General features: G+C 43.1%; 1 protein-coding gene across 3 annotated transcripts in view; it reads right to left on the bottom strand.

Annotated features, from left to right (window-relative positions):
- Window positions 1–26,257, bottom strand: part of LOC126292280 (pyruvate carboxylase, mitochondrial) — a 358,087-nt gene that overhangs the window by 273,610 nt on the left and 58,220 nt on the right. For all 3 annotated transcript variants that reach the window (XM_049986190.1, XM_049986187.1, XM_049986193.1), the window contains exon 2: window positions 6,878–6,961. The gene's annotated coding sequence lies outside the window, so the exon portion shown is untranslated. The remainder of the gene's footprint in view (window positions 1–6,877; window positions 6,962–26,257) is intronic.

Here is a 26,257-nt window from a genome sequence, read left to right on the forward strand (position 1 = left end):
TTTGTCGACAAAAAAGTTTAGGGGTACGCATCCCCCAGCGTTTCCCCAGAAAAACAGCACTGGCTATGACACGCTCGACATGCCTGCCACCATTGGCGATGATGTGGCGCAGACGGATTGCGAAATTCTGCACGATCTGCTGAAGTGTCGGAACATCGATGCTGTCGACTTCCTCCTGAATGGTTGTTTTCAACTCAGCAGTGGTTTTGGGGTTATTGCTGTACACCTTGTCTTTGACACAGCGCCACAAAAAGGAGTCACATGTGTTCAGATAAGGGGAATAAGGTGGCCAATGTTTAAGATGCTTACTGCTTAAACTATGTTGTATATAAAACGAACAAATGAAGTCAAAAGTTTATGTAATTAGAGAGTGTTGGCCGTAGAGAAATAAATATTAAGTTAGGAGATTTGCCGCTGGGCAAAGAACGAGATACAATTCCGCCCTTTCATCAGACGAAGCCTATCTTTGTGACGAGTTTTATGTGAACGTTTCTGAACAGACAAGAACTAGGCCTTGGACAAACTGTTGAAAACTCCAACTTTTGGAATCTACGATTATGTAACAGCTGTACACGGTTGTGATGGAAGATGTTGGCTCCATGTCTACAAATATTAGAAGCCAGTTTTGCAGCGGTGAAACTGACATCAAAATCTATCTTGTGGACGGCGGTATAAGCCAAGTATTTAATCAATTACAACTGGGAGTAACTATGTAGCATTTGCATCAGAGGTGAATTAATGACTCACTGACGTAACTACGAACTTTAGTATTTTTTATTATATGTGTTGTGCGAAGAGTGGACACATTCTCTGGAAGCCACTATGCAAAGCCATGTTTTTGTTTCGTGAAACCATTCTCTCTCTAGAATGTTTTTATTTGAATAATTATCTGTTTGATGACTGCAACTAGTCTTACGTGTTTCATTACGTAAGTAGTGAGAGCATCAGTGCTAGTAGATTACATGTGACTGAAGTTTCAGATTTGACTGTTATGAAAGGAAGCTCGTAGAAGATGAAATGAATGTGTTCTGAAATCAACCAATGCAACTCATTTATCAAAATAGTAAACCGGCTTCGTGTTGCAAATGTACGTATCAACTGGCTGTGAAATATTCAACAAAACTGATTTCAGATGGTAAAGCGCCACCACCTTCGTTATTAATCAACATAGGAACTATGGTGAATAAGGTACACTGAAAACATCACTTAAACTGCCTGTATCATGTAGTACAATTAAAGATTTTGCATCACGTTTAACTATTCTCCCTCACATTTTACTGAAAAATTTCATTTGTAAGAAATAAATGTTTCACACACAACTAATGGAGCATCCGCCACAACGTGCATGGTGACCTCTGTGCAGTGCAGGCGAATCAATTAATTCCTATATATATTATTTATGTAAATGTTGTTCATTCTAGCGTGTTATACAAGTTAATATCTGATAATATAAATGAATTTAGGTTTAAGTACTTCAGTCAGTGTGATCCACTGGTTATGTTGCTGTCCCACAGTCAGTTATTTCAAAGTTAAGAAACAATTCAATGAAATTAGTATCACCTCCTCTCTTCATATTAAAATTCCAATTAATTATTTCAGGCATGGCAACTTGCCTGCACTATTTTTGTGTGAAGTGCATCGTGTAATTGTAATTACGGAGCGAATACCGCGTACGAGCGTTACCGTTTTACAGTCCAATGCGTCACGGCCAAACAAACGTTATTCCTAATTAGGAGGGAATTAACATAAATATGACAGTAGCATCACAAAATCTACACTGCGTGTGTCTGTTCTCTTCTGGACTATTGCTGCGCGGTACTGTTGTTGTTGTTGTCCAGTGACTGGTCTGATGCAGCTCTCCATGCTACTCTATCCTGTGCAAGCTGCTTCATCTCCCAGTACCTACTGCAACCTACATCCTTCTGAATCTGCTTAGTGTATTCATCTCTTGGTCTCCCTCTACGATTTTTACCCTCCACGCTGCCCTCCTTAACAAATGTCATACGGAGGACAGAAAATTATTTTAAGAAGGGCATTTCATTTTTTACTATCGCAAAATAGCGATAATCAGGGATAAGATAAGAGCGTTGTGATGAGTTTTAAAGTCAAAGAATGTTCCGTTGCGGCGAGATCTTTTCACGATATTTAAATCAACTTTCTCCTGCGGGCACAAAAATATTTGTTGAGTGCAATCTACACGAGAAGTGGTGACCGTGACGCAATGAGCCAGATCACAGCTCCCATGGAGTGACTTAGGTATCCATTTTCCCGGCGTGCTCTTCGGGAGCAGACTGACAAACAGTCAGAAGCAAGTTTGTGTAACCTGCGAAAAGATACATTCGCATTCCTTCCAGTCGACAGCATCAATGCTGCTAAGTTCCAACCAACAAACCTCGAAACATATTTACTGCTGTGTGTTCTTTGTCGGACTGTTATACTGTGTATAAAATGGTTTACTGTGTGCCGCAGGTGTCTACAATAAATGGCAGTAGAAGCAGAGGAGAAGTGAAATTTTAATTCTGCGTCTGAATGTGTGCTGATAAGGAACCTCCTGCCATATTAAAACAGTGTGCCGGACCGAGACTCGAACTCGGTACATTTGCCTTTTGCGGGCAAGTACTCTAGCAACTCAGCTACCCAAGCAGAACTCACGGCACTTCATCATACACTATGTAATCGTATCAGGACACCTGGCTGAAAATGACTTACAAGTTAGTGGCACCGTCCAGCGGTAATGCAGGAATTCAAAATGGTGTTGGTCCATTCAGCCTTGATGACAGCTACCACCCTTACAAGCATACGTTCAATCAGGTGCTGGAAGGTTTCTTGGTGAATGGCAGCCCATTCTTCACGGAGTACTGCACTGAGGAGAGGTATCGATGTCGGTCGGTGAGGCCTGGCACGAAGTCTACATTCCAAAACATCCCAAAGATAGTATGCAGCACTGAGTCAGGACTCTGCAGGCCAGTCCATTACAGGGATGTTGTTGCCGTGTAACAACTCCGCCACAGGCCGAGCATTTTGAACAGGTGGTGTTGAAAGACGCAATCGCCATCCCCGAATTGCTCTTCGACAGTGGGAACCAATAAAGTGCTCAAAACATCAATGTTGGCCTGTGCTGTGATAGTGCAACAAGGCTGCAAACCCCCTCCATGAAAACCACGACCACACCGTAACAGCACCGCCTCTGAATTTTACTGTTGGCACTACACACACTGTCAGACGACGTTGACCAGGCGTTCGCCATACCCAAACCCTGCCATCGGATCGTCACATTGAGTACCTTGATCCGTCACTCCACAAAACGTTTTTCCACTGTCCAATGTTTATGCTGCTTACACCAAGCGAGTCGTCGTTTGGCATTTACCGGCGTGATCTGAAGATTATGGGCAGCCGCTCGACCATGAAATTCAAGTTTTCTCACCTCCCGTCCATCTGTCCTAGTACTTGCAGTGAACCCTGATTCAGTTTGGAATTACTGTGGGATGGTCCGGATAGATGGCTGTCTATTACACATTACCACCCTATTCAACTGTCGGCAGTATCTGTGAGTCAACAGACGAGGTCGGCCTGTACGCTTTTTTGCTGTACGTGTCCCTTCACGTTTCCACTTCACTATCACATCGGAAACAATGGACCTAGGGATGTTTATGAGTTTGGAAATCTCGCGTACAGACGTATGACAAGTGATACCTAATCACCTGACCACGTTCGCGGTCCGTGAGTTCCGCGCAGCGTCTCATTCTGCTCTCTCACGATGTCTACAGACTACTGAGGTCGCTGATATGGAGTACCTGGCAGTAAGAGGCAGCATAATGCACCTAATATGAAAAAGTATGTTTTTTGTGGTGTCCGGATACTTTTGATCACATAGTATAGCACGAATTGACGGACGTAAAGCTGTGAGGTCAGGTTCTGATTCATGCTTGGATAGCTCAGTCGGTAGAGCACTTGCCTGCGAGAGGCAAAGGTCCCGAGTTCGAATCTCAGTCTGGCACACAGTTTTAATCTGCCAGGAAGTTCCTAGAAATCGTAACGTGTAGGCCTTCGCGGCCGGCGTGTTCATTAATTAAAACTTCCGGATTAAGAGACCGTGGTCGAACAGTGCAAATTCTTCCTCCTGACGTTTCGTTCCCAGCTGCGGTCAACATCTTCAGAGGTGAGTCAGAGACTGGCTGGGCCGTGGAGGTCATGTTTATATAGAGCGTATAGAGGGCACCACCACTCACGTGCTGTCGACAGTGAAACGATCTTTAATAACGTCATTACTCTCGATGAAAGGTAATCGGTTGTCACGTCGTTGGTACAAAGTCGACCGCCGTATGTTATCTAACTTAAAGCCTTCTTTTGTGTTTATTGTGTTTATAACTCTCTAAGGCTACGTGCATAATAATGCGATGTCTGTGCTAGCACGCTTGTCTCACTAAATTTTATGATCACCGTCTTCAAAAACAGTTTCGGTACAGGCAGAGACGAACTAAATCATTTGCGAACAGCTTTCACTCGATCCCAGAACAACAGTGTCGAAAAGCATGCAACATCAACAACCGTTGGCTGGGAAAGTTCTTACATTTATGCACAATATTACGGACCGTATTGGAAAACTTCAAGCCAAGTTTCGAATTCCAACCATCTTTAGACCCACCAGAAAATCAGTGAATATTGACGATCGGCGAAAGACGTACGGCACCCTTTTGCAACCACTAGGGTTTATAAAATTCCGTGTAGTTGTGCTACACCTGTTCCCGTGAGATCACCGAAGTTATGCGCTGTCGAGCGTAGTCGGCACTTTAATTGGTCCGCCATACGCTGTTGGCGTTTTTCGGGGTGCACTCAGCCTCGTTATGCCAATTGAGGAGCTACTCGACCGAATAGTAGCGGCTTCGGTCCAGAATACCATCATAACGACCGGGAGAGCAGTGTGCTGACCCCACGCCCCTCATATCTGCATCTTCCACCGAGGATGACACGGCGGTCGGATGGTCCCGGTAGGCCACTCGTGGCCTGAAGACAGTGTTCTTTATGTAGTTGTGGTAAGGTTTACATTGGAGAAATGAAAACAAGTGTTCATAACCGCCTCTGAACATACAAGGAACTGTCGTTTTGGGGGACACCAACAAGTCGGCTGTAGCGGAACATGTTTGAAGACGGCGACCACGAAATAAAATTTAGTGACACATGCGTGCTACCTGAGGCATCGCACTATTATGCACGTACGTACAGAAAAGCCATAGAGATTTATAAACATTATAATAATTATAAGAGAAGACAAGAAGGTTTAAAGTTAGATAAGATATGGCTGTAGGAACGATGTTACAATCTATTACCTTTGACCGAGAGTAATGGTGTAGTCACAAATAGTTTCACTGTCGACAGTCCAAGTGATTGTGCTCTCTGTGCGCTCTATATAAACGTGACCCCCACGGCCCAGCAGCCCGTCGTTGACTCACCTTTGAAGATGTTGTCCGCAGCTGGCAAAGAATGGTTACGACGAAGACTTTGTACGGTCCGACCACGGTCTCTCAGCCCGGAGGCTGTAATTAATGTTCCTAGGTATCAGTTCTGGAAATGCCTTATCAAGTGCCTCGCAAGTCTCAGTGTATTCTGAGAGTGTGGACAGTGCATTGTTTGAAGTATCACACAACACATTCCCTTTCTGCTGCAGTGGTGACTAGTAGAGCGGGGTGACTTTGAACAGCAACTTAGCGGCTTTTATAAATAAATGCTGAACTCTAGTGTGTAAATATGGAACTAAGGCCAGAGTCGTTAAATATTGCCAATAATCGATACTTCCAGATGATATGACAGTCGATATGAAATAACATTTTATAACAACGCCAGAAAATAAAATAATTTTTTGGAAACGTAAGTTCCTTCACAACCGCAAAAACATTTGCCTATTATTAGAAGTATTTTTAAGTTTAGAATTTGAAACGAGTTTTTATGGGCAAGGTTAACACTGGAATGAACGATTACAGAAAGCATAAAATGTTAAATTTATTCCTTTTTGACTTAAAAAAAATGAAGTCTTGTATTTCAAGGAGTGACTTTGAACAGCGCCTTCCCTATTCTTTGACACATCAGCTCCATGTTTTAGTGAAGTTTCCTTAAAAGAGAAGTGTAAAATAGTGTTGGACGTGTTACCACTGATGATGGAATTACACTTATGAGGAAATGGCATTCCAAGGTGGAAGCAGATTTTTTTGTGTGGCCTAATGTTCCCAATGTCAGAATTTGAGAAAGGTGATATTTGTAGGATTCTACCTGACTAAGACAGATGGAAGGGAAAGGCTTTGAGTTTAAATTTGATGTCTATGACATCTGATAGACTGGACACACTTTCGTGGCAATTTCCTTTCCTGTATAGTGTTTACAGATGTAATTCTTTAAAATGTGATATTTTTTCATTTCTTTTGTTAAAGCCATACAGACTCGTTTGAAAAGATCTGTTTTTAAATAATTTTCTTATTTCATAACTAGCTCGGCACCCATTTCCATTATTAGCAAAATTAAGCCGTAATCATACAATGTTTCAGGTGATTACAGAAAACTCAAAAAATACTTAAATTTTTCTAAATGAGTTACTTTAAAAACTATATTTATATACAAAATATCATGCTGCTTCATATGATACGGGTGTCATTTAACAGTAATTCATGTGACTCCCACAGACTAGGCAAATATGTCCATGTTCAATGTGACTCCTTCCGATGGAGTGAAATTGAACAGTGAAGAATTAAAAAACTAAGCGTGGGGGATAAAAATGTATAAACTGCTTTATCATATTCATTAACACTTCCCAAAAAGTTTCATGTCAATATCTTCAGAAGTTTAATTTACAAAAATGAATTTGAAGTGTTCAAAGTCTTTACCGTACCTGGACCGTAAGGGGCTGCTGTGTTTGCGTAGCGATGTTCAACGGCAGGTCCGAAGAGCGATCGTGATGCGGACCGCGCTGAACCTGAAACATTAGTAAAACCACGTCACAAATTATGTTCTGGGAGACTTAGTGCATGTACAAGCCCAGTAAATCATTTTTGTACGTCTAAAGGACAGGATTATGGCAAATGATTGAAGCGATTCCACAGATCTGCTGCAGCTCTGCCGTTTGACATTGTCACAGGGGTGCGCGCGCAACCTCTTTTCCTCAAGCTGTTGCAACTGTGCCGAAAATTCAGGGTGTCTGCCTGTCATCAGGAGTCAGGACTTCCAGCAATTGCAAACGGTAAGTCTTTAGCTTCAGTCGTTTCCCTAATCTTTAGACAGTCAGTTGTGGCAGCTCCCTGTTTCCTCTGTTGGGTGACTTCTGTGGGCTAAGTGCCAAAATGGCCCGCACGTGATCAATCGTTTCTTCACTCACTGCTGGCTGAGTTCCTACTGCATCTTGAAGCTTTAAACTGTGTATACCATCACCGAATGGAGTTGGCAGTTGGTGGAACTTTGCTCTGAAGTGTCGTTGCACTGTTATGGCACACTGATGTGAACGCATTTTAAGAACAATATACATATTCTCGGCGAATGTCGCCTTTACCTCAACGTTCACCGATGCACTCTCGTGACAAAAACCTGAAGTGTAGCTGCAACAAAACAGTGTTTCTAGTTGAATGACTTGCGACAGTGTCAGTTAATGTTGCTACAGTGAATTTATGGAATCGCTTCAATAATTTATAATACCCTTGTATATAATCGCCAGCCTCTAACAGCAACCCTTACTTATCAGAGTGCTCGTCTCCGGAGAAGATTACACGAATGTTTTCCAAAGTATACTGAAACAAAGTTGTCCTTATTCGTCTACTAACTGAGTGTCTGGTGAATAAATTAAAAAAATAAATGAATGGGGAAAAATACTTGAAATTGTTTTCCATGAAATCCCTGTGGTGTATCTGTTTGATTCCTACTCAAATTTCAAGAGCCAGTTCTCGGAAACTATATGCGTTATGCATGGTTTGCCGCGAAATTATTGCCGACGCGTGAAACCTCCAGCAATGTTACTTAACGACGTTTCTTTTCCGAGCGAGATTCATACCAAGAAATGTTGCTGTTGACTACCAGCCTTTGCGCAATGCCACTAGTGTTCGGAATTGCAACGAGTCGGATGTTTCTACGATCAGCATCATCCAAGGGGTTGCAGCAAACATTACTGAAGAATAAATGTTAGAATAAAATACAAGACTTAACAGCTGATATGAAAATTTAAGAAGATTGTAACCCAGAAAGTACCACATACATGTATATTATACAGTGAATGTGTGACAATGAAACCGTTTTAATTTTACAATTATATAGCGCCCGTGTATTCTCTAATTTCATAACTAACATTCTACAAACATGCGTAGTTAAAAATAAGAATAATCGGGGTTTGATCACGCGACGCCAATGTGACAGGCAGCGACGCTACCGTCTATCGCAACAGTTGGGCTGGACTGACTGCCCGCTAAAAGGCAGCCAAATTACGTTGAAAACTTTCAGGGTCCTTTGCTACGAAACGGTTGAGTATCTACGGATAAGTAAGCCACGACAAGTGTTTTTTTTTTTTTTTTTTTTGCTCTTCTTCCATAGAGCGAACCGTCTGCGTAATCGGGTTATGGCACTTACCGTGTTCTCCGCGTGAGTTTCTATCGGTCCCACTCATCTGGTTCCTTGGGGAATTTAGTATGATACTGATCGCATACGCAAAGAAAGCGGTCAACATGAAATCACCGATAGGTATGCAACACACCTAACGTACATGTGATGCGGTCACGAACTTAACTGTCCGAGGCTACTAGGAAAAACTATCATCCCCTTACGCTGACTTCTTATAATGTACGGTAGCCTAAGAAGTATTACAACTCTACCTAGAAGTCAGTTCGTCATGCATCACGTGAATTTGAGGAAGCAAGTGTGAATGAAGTGTTACACAAGTGGTTACGCCTTTTTAAGTGGTTACGCCTTTTTAAGTGGTTACGCCTTTTTAAGTGGTTACGCCTTTTTAAGTGGTTACGCCTTTTTAAGTGGTTACGCCTTTTTAAGTGGTTACGCCTTTTTAAGTGGTTACGCCTTTTTAAGTGGTTACGCCTTTTTAAGTGGTTACGCCTTTTTAAGTGGTTACGCCTTTTTAAGTGGTTACGCCTTTTTAAGTGGTTACGCCTTTTTAAGTGGTTACGCCTTTTTGCATACAAAATACAAATGGTCAAAGCATTGCAGCCTAACTATCGTCCTCTCTGATATGCATTCTCATGTTCCATACTGGCCTCCATAGGTGCTGAAAGGAAGTGCGTGTTCAGATTAAACAAGGTTCCACATTCCTGGACGCTCGAATCGCCACGTCATCATGATTTGGATCTCCGTGAACCCAGACAACCCACGGTAAAACATCCGTGATGTCTCTAAGCTTAATGTTTGGTATAGCTGAATGCACGATAGGGTGACAGGCAGAGAAATGTTCACATGGACATGTTCTAAGAGTTCCTGTCACCACAGATCGCAGGCCTGTAGCCATCCGTTTCCTTCCAACAGGATGGCACATCACATCGGAGTTGGGACTGCGGGATGCGCCGAGTGACATTTACTGACAAGGTGACCGCGTCTGCTCCTCGTCAGCAATTTCGTCCAAATCTGTGGTATATGCCAGAAATAAGAGAGACAGGACGGGGAAGTGGGTGATCCAAAAGGCTGGGCGTTCACATCTGTGGCGCGGTTCGGGCGAGGCAGCAGTTGGCGCAGCATTAGGAGTACATGGTGTCTTCGAGTATGTCTGTGGAAACAAATTTTCCTTTTCAATTTTATTTTTTGTTGCACGATAAATGAACCGAAATAATGCGCAATTATATATATATATACTGTCTTTATTAATCCATACATATTACAAACCGTATGTTCCACATTTCCTCCTAGACCTCTCTAACTATTTCAACCCCAATTCTTACACATATCCCAAACAGTGAGGCTACAATCGCTGTGGTGTTAAGCACCACCTGCCTATTATAGTTCAGGAGATATTTCATAAAAAATGAGATGCGTGAGAAACTGCTGCATAATGCATAAGGTTTAAATTTAGGACTACCGTGCTGTTGTCTTCGCAAAACATTTCGCAGGCAGTATCTACATAAATGCACCTACACAATTATATCATTGTACGAAACACAGTTCAGGAGATATAAATAGTAAGGTGCATGAAAGAGGGAAAGAGCCGAAGCTAGCTTGGGAAAGTTTTCATGTGTTTATGAAGGAGCTTCTAATAAATAAGTCGGTGACTCGCAATTTAAATAGTGCAAAAAGTTACTGAACACTCATTCAGAAATCTCGAGTTGGACATGTTCGTAAATTTGAGCAGCAGATTCCTCACTCCTTAACTTTTTTTTTTTTTAGATGAATGAGACCTACTGGCTGACATGCGTGGAAGCGTGTGCATTCGCAGTATTCAGATTTTCCAAATTTATGGCAAACATTGATTTAAATAGGAAAAATATAGAACACAGTGGATAATAAGAACCACATTCTGGTCGTATGTAGCGTAGGGCAAGTAGACCTTGGTATGAAAGAAATGCTTCTTTGAGACACGTACTTTTTAGATTAACATAATATGGAAAACGAACTTCGTGTTTGTTCAAATGCATTTAGAGGATTCAGAATGAACTATTTCCACCTCCAAGTTCAGCGAACACGCAATACACATCCAGGAAAAGTGATTAAAATTGTTATAACTAGCTTGATATTAGGTCAAAACACAGTATATTTACAGAAATGAGACTTTCAAAACTTTATTTTAGTTGGCAGTGCACTGTGATAGATAATTTAGGTTCCTAAGTGCAAAGGTAGTTATTAGAGTCGACATAATGAAAGGGAAGCAGTGGTTGGGAAAGGAGTGAGACAGGGTTGTAGCCTCTCCCCGATGTTATTCAATCTGTATATTGAGCAAGCAGTAAAGGAAACAGCAAAGGACTTTGAAGAGCAGTTGAACGGAATGGATAGTGTCTTGAAAGGAGGATATAAGATGAACATCAACAAAAGCAAAACGAGGATAATGGAATGTAGTTGAATTAAGTCGGGTGATGCTGAGGGACTTAGATTAGGAAATGAGACAAAGTAGTAAAGGAGTTTTGCTATTTGGGAAGTAAAATAACTGATGATGGTCGAAGTAGAGAGGATATAAAATGTAGACTGGCAATGGCAAGGAAAGCGTTTCTGAAGAAGAGAAATTTGTTAACATCGACTATAGATTTATGTATCAGGAAGTCGTTTCTGAAAGCATTTGTTTGGAGTGTAGCCATGTATGGAAGTGAAACATGGACGATAACTAGTTTGGACAAGAAGAGAATAGAAGCTTTCGAAATGTGGTGCTACAGAAGAAGGCCGTAGATAACTAATGAGTAGGTATTAAATAGAACTGGGGAGAAGAGGAGTTTGTGGCACAACTTGACTAGAAGAAGGGATCGGTTGGTATGACATGTTTTGAGGCATCAAGGGATCACAAGTGTAGCATTGGAGGGCAGCGTGGAGGGTAAAAATCGTAGAGGGAGACAAAGAGATGAATACACTAAGCAGATTCAGAAGGATGTAGGTTGCAGTAGGTACTGGGAGATGAAGGTTGCAGAGGATAGAGTAGCATGGAGAGCTGCATCAAACCAGTTTCAGGACTGAAGACGACGACGACAACAGGTTTTTAGTTGAATTCACTGCCTTTAGATTAGCCTGATTTATCGGGCTGCCGAAGTTTAGTGGATTCCTTTTAGCACTCATGTGGATGACCTGACACTTTTAGTTATTTAGGGTCAACTGCCAAAGGAGCTCTACTTTCATATACCGTTCTCATTACTGCAAAAAACATTAGAGGTGACCGGGCGATGACTAATTAAGAAAAGCCAGTATCAGTCGAAAGAAAGTGAAGTTGCAGCGAAAACCATATCACAGTACATAAATAAGCCAAAATACGACGTAATGGGAAAGGACACACAAAACCCACAGTTTCCTGGACTACAATGACCCAAAATAAACATACACTGAAGCGCCAAAAAACTAATATGGGCATGCTTATTCAAATACAATGTAAACAGGCAAAATACGGCACTCTGTCTGATGCAATTGCTAGATCGGTTACTGTGGCTACAATGAAAAGTTAACGATTTTTATTTGAGTTTGAACGTGGTATCACAATCGGCGCACGAGCGATGGAATACAGCATGTCCGAAGTAGCGATGAAGTGGGATTTTCCCGTACTAATGACCCGTGAGTATCAGGAATCCGGTAAAACATGAAACCTCCGACATCGCTGCGGCCGGAAAAACATCCTACAAGAAAGGGACCGACGCCGATTGAAGAGAATCGTTCAACGTGACAGATGTGCAACACTTCTGCAAATTGCTGCAGATTTCAGTGCTGGGCCATCAACAAATGTCAGCGTGTGAACCATTCGACGAAATATCGACGATATGGGCTTTCGGAGCCGAAGGCGCACTCGTGTATCCTTGACTGCACGACACAAACTTTACGCCTCGCCTACGCCCGTCAACACCGCCATTGGACTGTTTACTAGAAACACGTTGCCTGGTCGGACGAGTCTGGTTTAAAATTTTATCGAGCGGATGGACATGTATGGCTACGGAGACAACCTCGTGAATCCATGGACCCTACATGTCAACAGGGCAATGTTCAAGCTGATGAAGGCTCGGTAATAATGTGGGGCGTGTGTAGCTGGAGTGATATGGGACCGCTGATACGTCGAGATACGACAGGTGACACGTACGTAAGCATCTTGTCTTATTACCTGCTTTCATTCGTGTCCATTGTGCGTTCCCAGTAACTTGGGCAATTCCAGGAGTAGAGTGCGACATCCCACACGCCAGTACTGCGACAGAGCGGCTCCAGGAACAAACTTCTGAGTTTAAACACTTCCGCAGGTCACCAAACTCCCCAGACGAACAATAAGCTTCTCTGGGATGTCTTGCAACGTGCTGTTCAGAAGAGATTTCCACCCACTCGTACTGCTAAGGATTTATGGGCAGCCCTGCAGGATTCATGATGTCAGTTCCCTCCGTCACTACTTCAGATATTAGTCTGAGTCCATGGCACATCGTGCTGCGCCTCTTCTGCGTGCTCGCGGGGGCCCTACACGATATTAGGCAGGTGTACCAGTTTCTTTGGCTCGTCAATGTATATAGTGTATTGTGCCTCGCCTTACGATACTCACGTAAAACGCATCAGAACCATACTCGTACCACCACATTGAGAGCGTACAGAATAAACTGCACCGCGGGAAGACGGGCAGACAGGCAAGACTGCTTTAGCCTGCTTGGGTTGGGCACAGCTAGGCTCGGATGGGAGTAAAGCAGGACGACTGTTCGTCTGATAATGCGCAGCAGCTTGCCTTTCTGGGTAGCAGGCAAGCATAGGCAGATTCAAAGCGAAATGTGTACACCTTCAGTTGTAAGCCACTGAAGATAATTCGGAAAACAGAAGCGAAACGCACATGGGAACCATCCGAACATCCTAAATTATCTATAAATCGGTATTTTTCGGCACAGTCACTAGGACGCTTCTGTCGTGGCATTTGTTAGCTTTGTGGGAGATACAGCACCGGGGACGGGCCTCTTACGAGCTGGTCCCGCCAGCTCTGTTACGTCCGCGCCTGGTTGCAGTCCCGCCGGGCAAAGTTCTCGCGCCGTGTTTGCTGTTCCGTCACGTCGGTCAACAGATGCCCGTCGCTGCTACACGCAAACGGCCCAATTAGCGACTCATCGTGGCACGGTTAGGGGGCCATGGGAGTTCAACGAATTCTCGCCCCGACCTCTCTTGGCCGGCGAGCAAATCTTTTCGCCCCGTTGGGAACAGTGCACATTTAGAGACGATAACGCGAGGTGGTAAGCGATTATATTAGGCTTACTCAGGGACCGAGGCTGGCGCTTCCTCCCTCCCTGGCTGCCTGCCTCCGGTTTCTCCCTAGATCCATAGTGAGAAGAATGTAGAATATGCCGCAGGAGGAGGCTATACAGGGTGGTCCATTGATAATGACCAGGCCAAATATCTCACGGAAACGAAAAAAGGCACCACCCAACGGAAACGAAAAAAGGCACCACCAAACGGAAACGAAAAAAGGCACCACCAAACGGAAACGAAAAAAGGCACCACCAAACGGAAACGAAAAAAGGCACCACCAAACGGAAACGAAAAAAGGCACCACCAAACGGAAACGAAAAAAGGCACCACCAAACGGAAACGAAAAAAGGCACCACCAAACGGAAACGAAAAAAGGCACCACCAAACGGAAACGAAAAAAGGCACCACCAAACGGAAACGAAAAAAGGCACCACCAAACGGAAACGAAAAAAGGCACCACCAAACGGAAACGAAAAAAGGCACCACCAAACGGAAACGAAAAAAGGCACCACCAAACGGAAACGAAAAAAGGCACCACCAAACGGAAACGAAAAAAGGCACCACCAAACGGAAACGAAAAAAGGCACCACCAAACGGAAACGAAAAAAGGCACCACCAAACGGAAACGAAAAAAGGCACCACCAAACGGAAACGAAAAAAGGCACCACCAAACGGAAACGAAAAAAGGCACCACCAAACGGAAACGAAAAAAGGCACCACCAAACGGAAACGAAAAAAGGCACCACCAAACGGAAACGAAAAAAGGCACCACCAAACGGAAACGAAAAAAGGCACCACCAAACGGAAACGAAAAAAGGCACCACCAAACGGAGACGAAAAAAGGCACCACCAAACGGAGACGAAAAAAGGCACCACCAAACGGAGACGAAAAAAGGCACCACCAAACGGAGACGAAAAAAGGCACCACCAAACGGAGACGAAAAAAGGCACCACCAAACGGAAACGAAAAAAGGCACCACCAAACGGAAACGAAAAAAGGCACCACCAAACGGAAACGAAAAAAGGCACCACCAAACGGAAACGAAAAAAGGCACCACCAAACGGAAACGAAAAAAGGCACCACCAAACGGAAACGAAAAAAGGCACCACCAAACGGAAACGAAAAAAGGCACCACCAAACGGAAACGAAAAAAGGCACCACCAAACGGAAACGAAAAAAGGCACCACCAAACGGAAACGAAAAAAGGCACCACCAAACGGAAACGAAAAAAGGCACCACCAAACGGAAACGAAAAAAGGCACCACCAAACGGAAACGAAAAAAGGCACCACCAAACGGAAACGAAAAAAGGCACCACCAAACGGAAACGAAAAAAGGCACCACCAAACGGAAACGAAAAAAGGCACCACCAAACGGAAACGAAAAAAGGCACCACCAAACGGAAACGAAAAAAGGCACCACCAAACGGAAACGAAAAAAGGCACCACCAAACGGAAACGAAAAAAGGCACCACCAAACGGAAACGAAAAAAGCACCACCAAACGGAAACGAAAAAAGCACCACCAAACGGAAACGAAAAAAGCACCAAGGGGGAACCACATGGCGCTATGGTTGGCCCGCTAGCTGGCGTTGCCATAGGTCAAACGGATATCAACTGCGTTTTTTAAAGTAGAAACCACAATTTTTTATTATCTATTCGTTTAGTACGTAAAGAAATATGTTTTAGTTTGACCACTTTTTCTGCGCATTGGGCATTTTGATCACATACATCAACACGATATCAACCTTTTCCGCAATTGATAAGAGGTCTATTTCAACACGGGTAATGTACCACGAAGCACATACCGTCCGCACTGACGGAATGTTACGTGATACACGTACTCATACTTTTAAACCATTACAGCGGCATCTCCCACGGGGCGAAAAAAGTGGTCAACTGAAACATTTCGTTACGTACTACGCGAATAAGTAATACAAAATGGGGATTCCTATTTAAAAAACGCAGTTGATACCCGTTTGACCTATGGCAACGCCACCTAGCGGGCCAACCATAGCGCCATCTCGTTTCCCCTTCAAGCTGGACGAGTTTCGTTCTTTGTAGTTTTTTTCTTTTGACACTTATTTCTTGAGATATTTGGCCCGGTACGATGAATGTATCACCCTGTATAATACAAATTTACACGGAGACACAGTATGCAAATGGTCTTTCCAGAGGCCCTAAGTTAAATGGTCCATAGTGATATGGAATGTCTCAATTGAGGTATTTTTATTTAAGTAGTAATAAACCTGTCAGAAAACGAACACTTGGTGGCATATGATAGTTCTTAGGCTATTGTACGTGCGCATGAAGAGAGTGAAGAAATTGGAAAAGAAATGATTTTGTCGGAAGGACAGCAGGTGGGAAAGTCAAAACAACCGTCGGTGGCATTAAAAGCAAGGGTGGTAGCATAAAGAGTGCAACAGTAAATCCACTGTTAAATACAGAGGAGATTGTCTCATGTGATACAAGAACAAACGAGAATCGATGTAGAGGAGACAAGGATGCAGTATTAGAATCGGAATTTAAGAGAGCTTTGGAGGACTTAAGGTCAAATAAGGCAGAAGGGACAGATAACATTCCATCAGAATTTCTAAAACCACTGTGGGGGGTGGGGGGGAGGGAGGGAAGTGGCGACAAAACGACTATTGACGGTGTGTAGACTGTATGAGTGGTGACATACCATCTGATGTTCGGAAAAGCATCATCCACACAATTCCGAAGACGGCAAGAGCTGACAAATGCGAGGATTAACAGCTCATACATCCAAGTTGCTGATAAGAATAATGTGCAGAAGAATGGAAAAAATAATTGTATTAGATGATCAGTTTGGCTTAAGGAAAGGTAAGGACCTACAGCGGCAGTTCTGACGTTGCGGTTGATGATGGAAGCAAGACTGAAGAAAAATAAAGCCACGTTCATAGCATTTTTCGACCTGGAAAAGTGTTCGACAATGTAAAATGGTGCAAGATGTTCGAAATTCTGAGGAAAATAGGATTAAGCTATATGGATAGAAGGGAAATATACAATATGCACTAAAGCCAAGAAGAAATAAGAGTGGACGACCAACAACGTTTTCCTCGATGGTGAGTGTTCATCGGAGGTGAGGGTATCATCTGGAGTGCCCCAGGGAAGTGTGATAGGTCCGCTGTTTTTTATCTACATAAATGATCTTTTGGATAGGGTGGATAGCAATGCGCGGCTGTTTGCTGATGATGCTGTGGTGTACGGGAAGGTGGTATCGCTGAGTGACTGTAGGAGGATACAAGATGACTTGGACAGGATTTGATTGGAATGGAATGGCAGCTAACTAAATACAGATATATGTAAATTAATGCACATGAATAGGGAAAAAAATCCTGTAATGTTTGAATACTCCATTCGTAGTGTAGCTCTTGACACAGTCACGTCGATTAAATATTTGGGCGTAACATTGCAGAGCGATATGAAGTGGGACAAGCATGTAATGGCAATTGTGGGGAAGGCGGATGGTCGTCTTCGGTTCATTGGTAGAATTTTGGGAGGATGTGGTTCATCTGTAGAGGAGACCGCTCATAGAACGCTGGTGCGACCTATTCTTGAGTACTGCTCGAGCGTTTGGGATCCCTATCGGGTCGGATTGAGGGAGTACATAGAAGCAATTCAGAGGCGGGCTGCTAGATTTGTTACTGGTAGGTTTGATCATCACGCGAGTGTTACGGAAATGCTTCAGGAACTCGGGAGGGAGTCTCTAGAGAAGGCGTTCTTTTCGTGAATCTCTACTGAGGAAATTTAGAGAACCAGCATTTGAGGCTGACTGCAGTACAATTTTACTGTCGCCAACTTACATTTCGCGGAAAGACCACAAAGATAAGAGATAAGGGCTCGTACAGAGGCATATAGGCAGTCATTTTCCCTCGTTCTGTTTGGGAGTGGAACAGGGAGAGAAGATGCTAGTTGTGGTACGAGATACCCTCCGCCACGCACCGTATGGTGGATTGCGGAGTATATATGTAGATGTAGAACTAAGGTGTAAGCCAAGGATACAGTCTTTCCCCCTGCTGTTCGATCTGTACATCGAAGAAGCATCCATTGAAATAAAATTGACTGCAATTAAAATTCAAGGTGAAAGGATATTAACGGTACGATTCGCTGATGACGTTGTTATCCTGAGCTAAAGTGAAGAAGAATTAGATAATATGCTGAATGGAATGAACAGCCTAATGAGTACAGAAAATGGACCGGAAGGAAATCGAAGAAAGACTAAAATAATGAGAAGTAGCAGAAATGTGAACAGCGAGAAACTTAACAGCCGGACTGATTGTCACGAAATAGATGAAGTTAAGGAATTCTGCTACCTAGGCAGGAAAATAACCTATGACTCGCGGAGCAAGGATGACATCAAAAGCAGACTAGTAATGGAAAAAAGGGCATTCCTGACTAAGGGAAGTCTACTAGTATCTAACATTGGCCTTAATTTGACGAAGAAATTTCTGAGAATATAAGTCTTGAGAACAACATTGTATGGTAGTGAAACATGGACTGTGGGAATACCGGAACAGAAGAGAATCGAACCATTTGAGATGCAGTGCGAAAGGCGAATGTTGAAAATCAGGTGGACTGATAAGGAAAGGAAAGAGGAGATTCTGCGCACGAACGGAGAGGAAAGGAATATGTGGAAAACACTGATAAGGAGAAGGGACAGGATGATAGGACTTCCGTTAAGACATGAGGGAATGACTTCCACGGTACTAGAGGGAGCTACAGAAGGCAAAAACTGTAGAAGGCAGGGATCGAAATACATCCTGCAAATAACTGAGAGCGTAGGTTGGAAGTGCTACTCTGAGGTGATGAGGTTGGCACAGGAAAGGAATTCCTGGCGGGTCGCATCAAACCAGTCAGAAGACTGATGACCTAAAAAAATCGTTATCTGAACTATTTTTGTGACATTATTTCAAATGATTAACCATACACAAGGTCCCGGAATGATATCACTCTGAAGCGGAGTGTGCGCTGGTACGAAAATTCCGGACAGATTAAAACTATTGATTGGTGACTCCATGGAGTGTCCTGTGCACCACGACCAGATAATGGATATATTTGGAAAGAGACAGCGTTGGTCGTATTTTGTTGTTTTATTAACTGCAAAATCGATTTTCGGTCACTTAGTGACCATCCTCAGTGTTGTAATATACAATTTACATTGGTAGGCACTGCTGTCAAGTTTAGAGCAATTACATAAACTGAGTGATCGCTCTAAACTTGTTGACAGCAGTGCCTACCAATGTGGATTGTATATTACAGCACTGAGGATGGTCACTAAGTGACCGAAAATCGATTTTGCAGTTAAAAAAACAACAAAATACGACCAACGCTGTCTCTCCTTCCAAGATTAAAACTGTGTGGCAGATCGGGTCTTTAACTCTGGAGTTTTGCGTTTCTACTGTAAACCATCAAAGGACAACTCTCACAAACCGTCCTCACACCTTTGCTTCACACATTTACTTACGTGGTTCTACTAAGAAATGTGCTAGTGGCGTGGGAGCAGTTTGCCACCACGAAATCTTTTACGCTCCTCTTAAACTGAACCTTGAATCTGCAAGGAAGTTTCATTTCAGCGCACGCGCTGCTGCGCAGCGAACGTTAAATTCTGGAAAAATCCTGCAGACTGGCTAACCCGTCTCTCCGCAATATACTTTAAGGACTGCTAGTCCTTCAGTTTACGGAGGAGCACTGAAGTTTGACGAGGTACTGGCTGAAGTGAAGCTGTGAAGACAGGGCGTGAGTCGTGTTTGGGTAGCTCAGCCGCTGTAACACATGCCCTCCAAACGCAGTCCCGAGGGCCGATAATCGCACGATACAGTTTTAACCTGCCAGAAAGTTAAACACACAACTTGTTTCACAATTCCTGTCACACTTTTAGAGATTGTAGAGGGGGGGGGGGGGGGGGCGACGAGAGTGTACTCACTAGATGAACTTTGCAGAAGCCCATGTCCGTATATATACTGCAAGTGTGAAGATGTGATCACAGAGGAGACAATGAGCTGCATTCCATTGAACAGCTGTACCTGTGACTGATGCTTTTATGCGCATGGCCCACAAACCCTGGTTCTCGTCTGTGGAGCACCTGTCAACCCATCCTGGTTGCGAATGTACCAGTTTTTCGAATTTAGATGGACTGAGGTGATCGGAAAATATTCTCAATGAACGCTTTGTCCAGCTCTAACATTATGTACCGTACAGTGAAGTGATCTAAGCTTCAAACTTACGTTATATCCAAATGGTTCATTTCTGCATATTTATCAATGAGGGCATGCTGAAATGTAGTTGTTGAATACTGCCTAGTCGGCGAATATGGGGTGTCTTGGAAACATGCTTTCTCGGATAGCTGACAACAATTCAAGGAAATCGTATTACTGAGTTTGTAAATTACAAAACTTTGAGAATTGCATAGATGTGTCTCAAGCAAAGGGCAGCAGACAAAATGAACAAGCTTCTTCAGTCTGGACAATTCTGATTACAAGCTAAGTAATACAACTGACGCTTCTATTCAAGACGCTAGTCCATAAGCTTCTGTAGAACTGGGCCGCGGCGCTTATGTCCCCTTCGTGTAGAGGGCGCTGCCGTCACGTCCTGGAGAGCGGTCGGTCAGCGTACAATTGGCTGACGCCTGCTGCTGCTGCTGCTGCTGCTCTCATCTTTTCCTTTCCCCTCTTTGGGGAACTGTGAGGGGGAGTTGTAGCCTTTCGGCTTTTACTCCCCTGTGTACGTGTGTGTATGATTTTTTTCTGTACTTTTTTTGGTGTCTGTGATATGTGATGACTGTTCTGTATGTGTCGTATTTGCCTGGGGTTGGCGAGATGTTTGGTGTTATATGGGCAAGGAGCAGGATTTGGGATTGTGTATTGGGATTTTCTCTTCGACTTAATCGTCTAAGATCGTCATAGGGCGCTTGTGCTTGTCGCGGGACATTTGATACCGACCTAGTGAGTGGATGAGGGCGTTTCCCGATCTGGAAGAACCCTCATAGAAGGCCCTTGCCAGATCTTTGAAACGCTCTCTCAGGAGCGGGATTTCGGCTGCGGCGTGCAGATCGTCTGTGGGGAATCCAAGAGGTAAACACAGTGCCCTCCTGAGGGCGCGGTTCTGCAGCCTCTGGAGTTTGTCCAGGTGCTGCTTTGCCTGCTCACAGCCCTCTGTTCAACTGTTCGCGACTGGCGTGCCGGCGCTTCACTTTACGCCGTAACAGTAATGCCTCCGAATTTCTTATTTTCTTCTCAATATCAGTCCTGCATATCACTCTGTCACGTGCCCGCTTCGCTGTTGCAAGTTCCGGCCCTGTGACGCTAGAGGGCTCGGAAGTTTAGCACAGAAGTAACAGGGCAGTGTGTAAAAGGTCGTACACACAGTGGTAATCAGCCAGGCCCCTACCGACCATCTGTGGGCGTTCCGGCTTCCACGGTGGGCAGCAGGTGGATTATGAAAGCATTTCCCTTAGTTTCCATAAAACTCTAACGCCAAATATTTGGTAAGGGCTTGCTGTAACTCTTCCTTTACAAAGTAAAATTATTTCACCAGTTTGCTTTTGCTCTACAATATTACTTTTATTGTTAACCAGTTTCCGGCTTACAAGGTCATCTTCAGACATTTACTGTGTATTATCACTAAAGAAGTTAATGTTTGCAAACAACATTGGAAGAGAAGTGACACGCCTAGACTGAAGTAGAAACATACAGGAAGTAACATCTTCGACAGTGTGGTGAGCACACGACGAAAAAGTAAAAATTGAACAGTACATAAATAACAATGGAGTAAACAGGAAAACTTCAACACAAAATAGGAATAGCATGCCTACGTAAGTTTCTATTAATAAACCTAATAAAACAAAATTAGTACTAGACAAGGCTACATCAGGAGGTATGAAACATGGAGAGTGATAAAGCAATTAAAAGAAGGGACTTATCAATGTAACTACAGAATACACACGCAATGTTAATAAGATAAACGGAAATAAATAAATGCAGAAAAATGAAGGCGTTTGAGGGAACCTACAGTAAATACAATCTTTGAGAGTGTGGTGGTACTGCATTTTAACATTAACATTATAATCAAAACAGTGGCTGTGTAACAGTTGGCATTAAATAAATGATCAAAGTAAAATATGAACAATATTTGACGAGAACTACAAAGGGTGTTAAACATGGACAGTAATACAAGTACCAGTTAAAAGAATGCAAGTATTGAAACTACAGTCTATATGGAATACAAAGACAACTTCAACAAATGTCAAAGATGTTACTTACTGTATGTTCCTACTTCAGTCTAGACGTGTCACTTCTCTTCCAATGTTGTTTGCAAACATTGTAACTTTTTTGGTGATAATACTCAGTAAATGTCTGAAGATGGCCTTGTAAGCCAAAAACCGGTTAACAATAAAAGTAATATTGTAGAACAAAAGCAAATTGGTGCCCTTCGTTTATTATAATGTTGTTCTACTAATAACCGACAGGAAGATTCTGTTAACCTGATAAAATTATTTCCTTACTTTACAAATCACCATTACTGTGGAATCGATGGGCGTTTGGAAACTTTTACTACTAACAGAGATACAAAAGTGGACGGTACATGAAGTCTGGCTACCCCTGCCCTGCACAAACGGCCGCCAACGAGCTATGACCAACCACTTCGTTGGCCGAGATTTGCTTAGTACATACCCACGGAAAATATTAGCCGAAGAAGCGGCTGCCCTTGATTGCGGTTTGGACTGGCAGCGGTAACATCAAAGCGTTGGCTGTGGGTTCGCCTTGCGATCCCTCCCCTAGTGTAGACGCTAGGTTGAACTGTAGGTGGTTCAGTAGTGATTTGCTGTGTCTGATCAACAGGTGTGTGTTTATTATGTTTAAAGATGTCCGAGTATCGCGTGGAATATGGATGTGGCATTACAGCTGGAAGAGTTTTACCGTGGAGAATGTTTCTGGAATCCCACGAACTGTGATTAGGTGCTTGTAGGAAAATAGGTGAGCTGTTAGAAATTAATGTGCACGATGTGACAAAGCCTGACATCTTTTTGCTGCAGGTACAGCAGTACCATGTTGGGAAAGTTCAAGGCCTACACAGTTTAATAACAATTCTAAATTTGTAACTTTCATTCGAAAAAAAAATTACAATATAGCCAAATTCCAATTCAGCTTTATTAAAGCCATACATTAATTTTGTCCCGGCACACAACGCGCTACTTTTTAAAAGTGAGGTCATTCACCAGCATGCAAGAATGAAATTTTCACTCTGCAGATAGAAAATTTCATTCTGGAAACATCCCCCCGGCTGTGGCAAAGCTATGTCTGCGCAGCGTCCTTTATTCCAGGAGTGCTAGTTCTGCAAGTTTCGCAGGAGAACTTCTGTGCAGTTTGTAAGGTAGGGGAGGAGATACTGGCCAAAAAATGTGAGGACGGGGCGTGAGTCGTGCTTAGGTAGCTCAGTTGCTAGAGCACTTGCCCGCGAAAGGCAAAGGTCCCGATTTCGAGTCTCGGTCCGGCACACAGTTTTAATCTGCCAGGAAGTTTCATTCACCAGCATTATTTCTTCTTATTCTTATGATGATAAACTTCTCATTGAGAGAAATGCGTTCGGCACCAGGGTGACGATGTTGAGAAATATCTAGACATGAAGAAAAAAGATGTATATTTTTTATCTAGTAACCTTTAACAGTTTCCGCACAGAGGCATTACTTTTCAGGACACCCTCGTAGAAGTAAATGCTAGAACTACAGACCCATGTTAATGACATCCCTTTGTAGCCTAATTTCGGAATATATACCGTGTTCTATCACTACCAAAGACTTAAAACGATTTGTTGACAGACAACCAATATGCATTAACAAAATATCGTTGTTGGTAAACACGAATGACTCTGTACTAACCTGAAGTAGTGAGCTACACAACGGGCGATCAGAAATATATTCACGTTTTCCCGAAAGTTTTTGACAACATTCCTTAGAAACAACCAAGTCGTTTCAGCTCTCGGGCTGGATTCGTGATATCACAGTTTCTAGTAATGTCAGTGCCAAACTCACTTTTTCTTTCGTGAATTTACACCGCTTGTTGTGCACGGTGCGATATTTATCACTGACGTAGAATTGCAAGACAATCTATTTATTTGCATTTAGAGCACATACTGGTACAACATTCATGCAAGAAGCGGAATAGATCACAAACGTTATTAAGAATACAGTTGTAATGAGTCAAGATACAGTATTAACTTTGACGCTTCAGATTAGTCATTTATCGAGTTTTGTATCTGAGAACCACTACAAGAGTGAATCACTCTTTTCTCCACTCGCTCGCAATAAAAATTAACAGAATGTTGCTACTTCTTATGCGTATAGCAACATTCGCAACTGACGTTTACACCTCAAGATGATTACGATTAAATAAGAAACTGTTTACTGGCTAGCTTTGTTTGGTCATCTGTTATCTTTTGCATGAAAACTTTACTACTGGGAAACCTGCCACCAGTATTGGTTACGTAAATAAAGTCTGGTATCGTGGACACGAAAAAGAAAAATATAACAAATACTTCAATTTACGCATTTACTATTATGAGGCCGACGAATCAAGGCTTACCACTGAGTAATCTTTGTACAGATAAAAATACTCTTAAATAGCAATATGCTTCTGCTCGGTAACGATATCACTACTTAGGTTCAGCCGGTAGATTAATATCTTTGCCGAATGATTGGAAAATCGTTCAAATGGCTCAGAGCACTATGCGACTTAACATCTGAGGTCATCAGTCCCTAGATTTAGAAGTGCTTAAACCTAACCTAAGGACGTCACATTCATGCCCGAGGCAGAATTCGAACCTGCGACTGTAGCAGCAGCAGCAGCGCGGTTCCGGACTGAAGCGCCGAGAACCGCTCGGCCACAGCGGCCGGCGATTGGCAAGCGTTTGGTATTTTTAAAGATATGTATCATATCGAAACACACATTAATTCCTTTCATATATTTCTCCCTACACCCCAAACGCTTCTCAGGGCTCCACAATCATAATAAAATCTTGACTAAAAACACTACGATGCATCAACGTTTACTTTGTACGCCGCGTAAGAGACGTATCCTCCAGTCCACATAAATAACGTAATTATCGAAGTACCTAAGCGTGTTTTGCTGACCAAAAGCTGCACACGGTGCAACCCACATCAGTAGGACGACGTCTCAGTTGTATTTATTTCCCCCTATTATCTTCAATGAACTGCAATGCGGCCTTTCCGAACGAATCTACTCCGTTGAGCAGACAGTTCCATCTGAATCCTATAACAAGCCGAAACCATTGCTTTATCACCACCTAACGATTTATGGAGTACAGGGAAAAGTTTTATGGCCAGAGACCAGAGCAGTAACCCAAACGTCGCTGATAGCTCTCGACCTAGAGGCACAGGCGGACATTCGGGGACCGAAAAATGAGCCAGGAAGTATCTGCGCCAAGTTTTGCCATCTGACAGCGCAAGCAGGTGGCCGCATTCCGAATTACTTCTGGCAGGGAACTTTTCCGCTCGAGCCCAGTATACAGCCGAACAGAAGCAACTTTCGCTCGATGGGTCCCGCTCGCAGAGTGTATTGGGTCTGCCGCGAACTTCGTGACGACCGAAGTCGCGGAAGGGAAAGCTGAATTCCTGGGGAAGCCAAGTCAGAGGCTCTAGATGTCGCAGTGCAATCCAAACAGACGGCGTTGAGGAGAGAGCGTTGTTATGGCTGCAGAGTCAGCTGGAATATCGGGCGCCAAGGAGGCTTTAAGGGGAGTAAGAAAGGAAATTTCACATTGTCGGATTTTTAACTCATCATAAAATTTGAAATTTTTCGATTAAAATGATACATATATCTCACTTATAAACTCACACGAGAATTATTTTATTTCTTAGATATAATCTACACTGGTAGAAGACGTTAAAATTTTTATGTCCATTACTTCAAGATTTAACAAAATAGATAATTCTATATACAGAAGGCTGTGGATTTCTGTGTTACAAAGGTTAAATTACGTGTTCGTATTGGTCATGTCCAGAAGACGATGGGCACCGGGTTCAGGAAGTTGAAACCAAGTTTTAGAGACAAGAAACTTTCTGATGGTAAAACCACAAGGGGCAGGCTGACAGACAAAATGATTGATGAACTACAGCACTGGTATGGGATGGCCATTAGAAATAATACTGAGGATTTGCTGAAAATTAAGCAGGCAGTGTGGGCTACCTTCTTTCACAGACTGTCAACTGATGAAAAACCGGTACACCACCTTTGCCTTCCTGGACCTGATTCATGGTGCAATTACTGAAATGCCTAGTACTCAAACATTACATCCCAGCGGCAGTCATGGATATCGTAAAACCTATTTACAGAGACCTGGCAAACCGTGAAGAAGTGTCTGCATGGT

This window comes from Schistocerca gregaria, chromosome 9 (genome assembly GCF_023897955.1).
Source record: "Schistocerca gregaria isolate iqSchGreg1 chromosome 9, iqSchGreg1.2, whole genome shotgun sequence".
Taxonomy (NCBI): domain Eukaryota; kingdom Metazoa; phylum Arthropoda; class Insecta; order Orthoptera; family Acrididae; genus Schistocerca; species Schistocerca gregaria.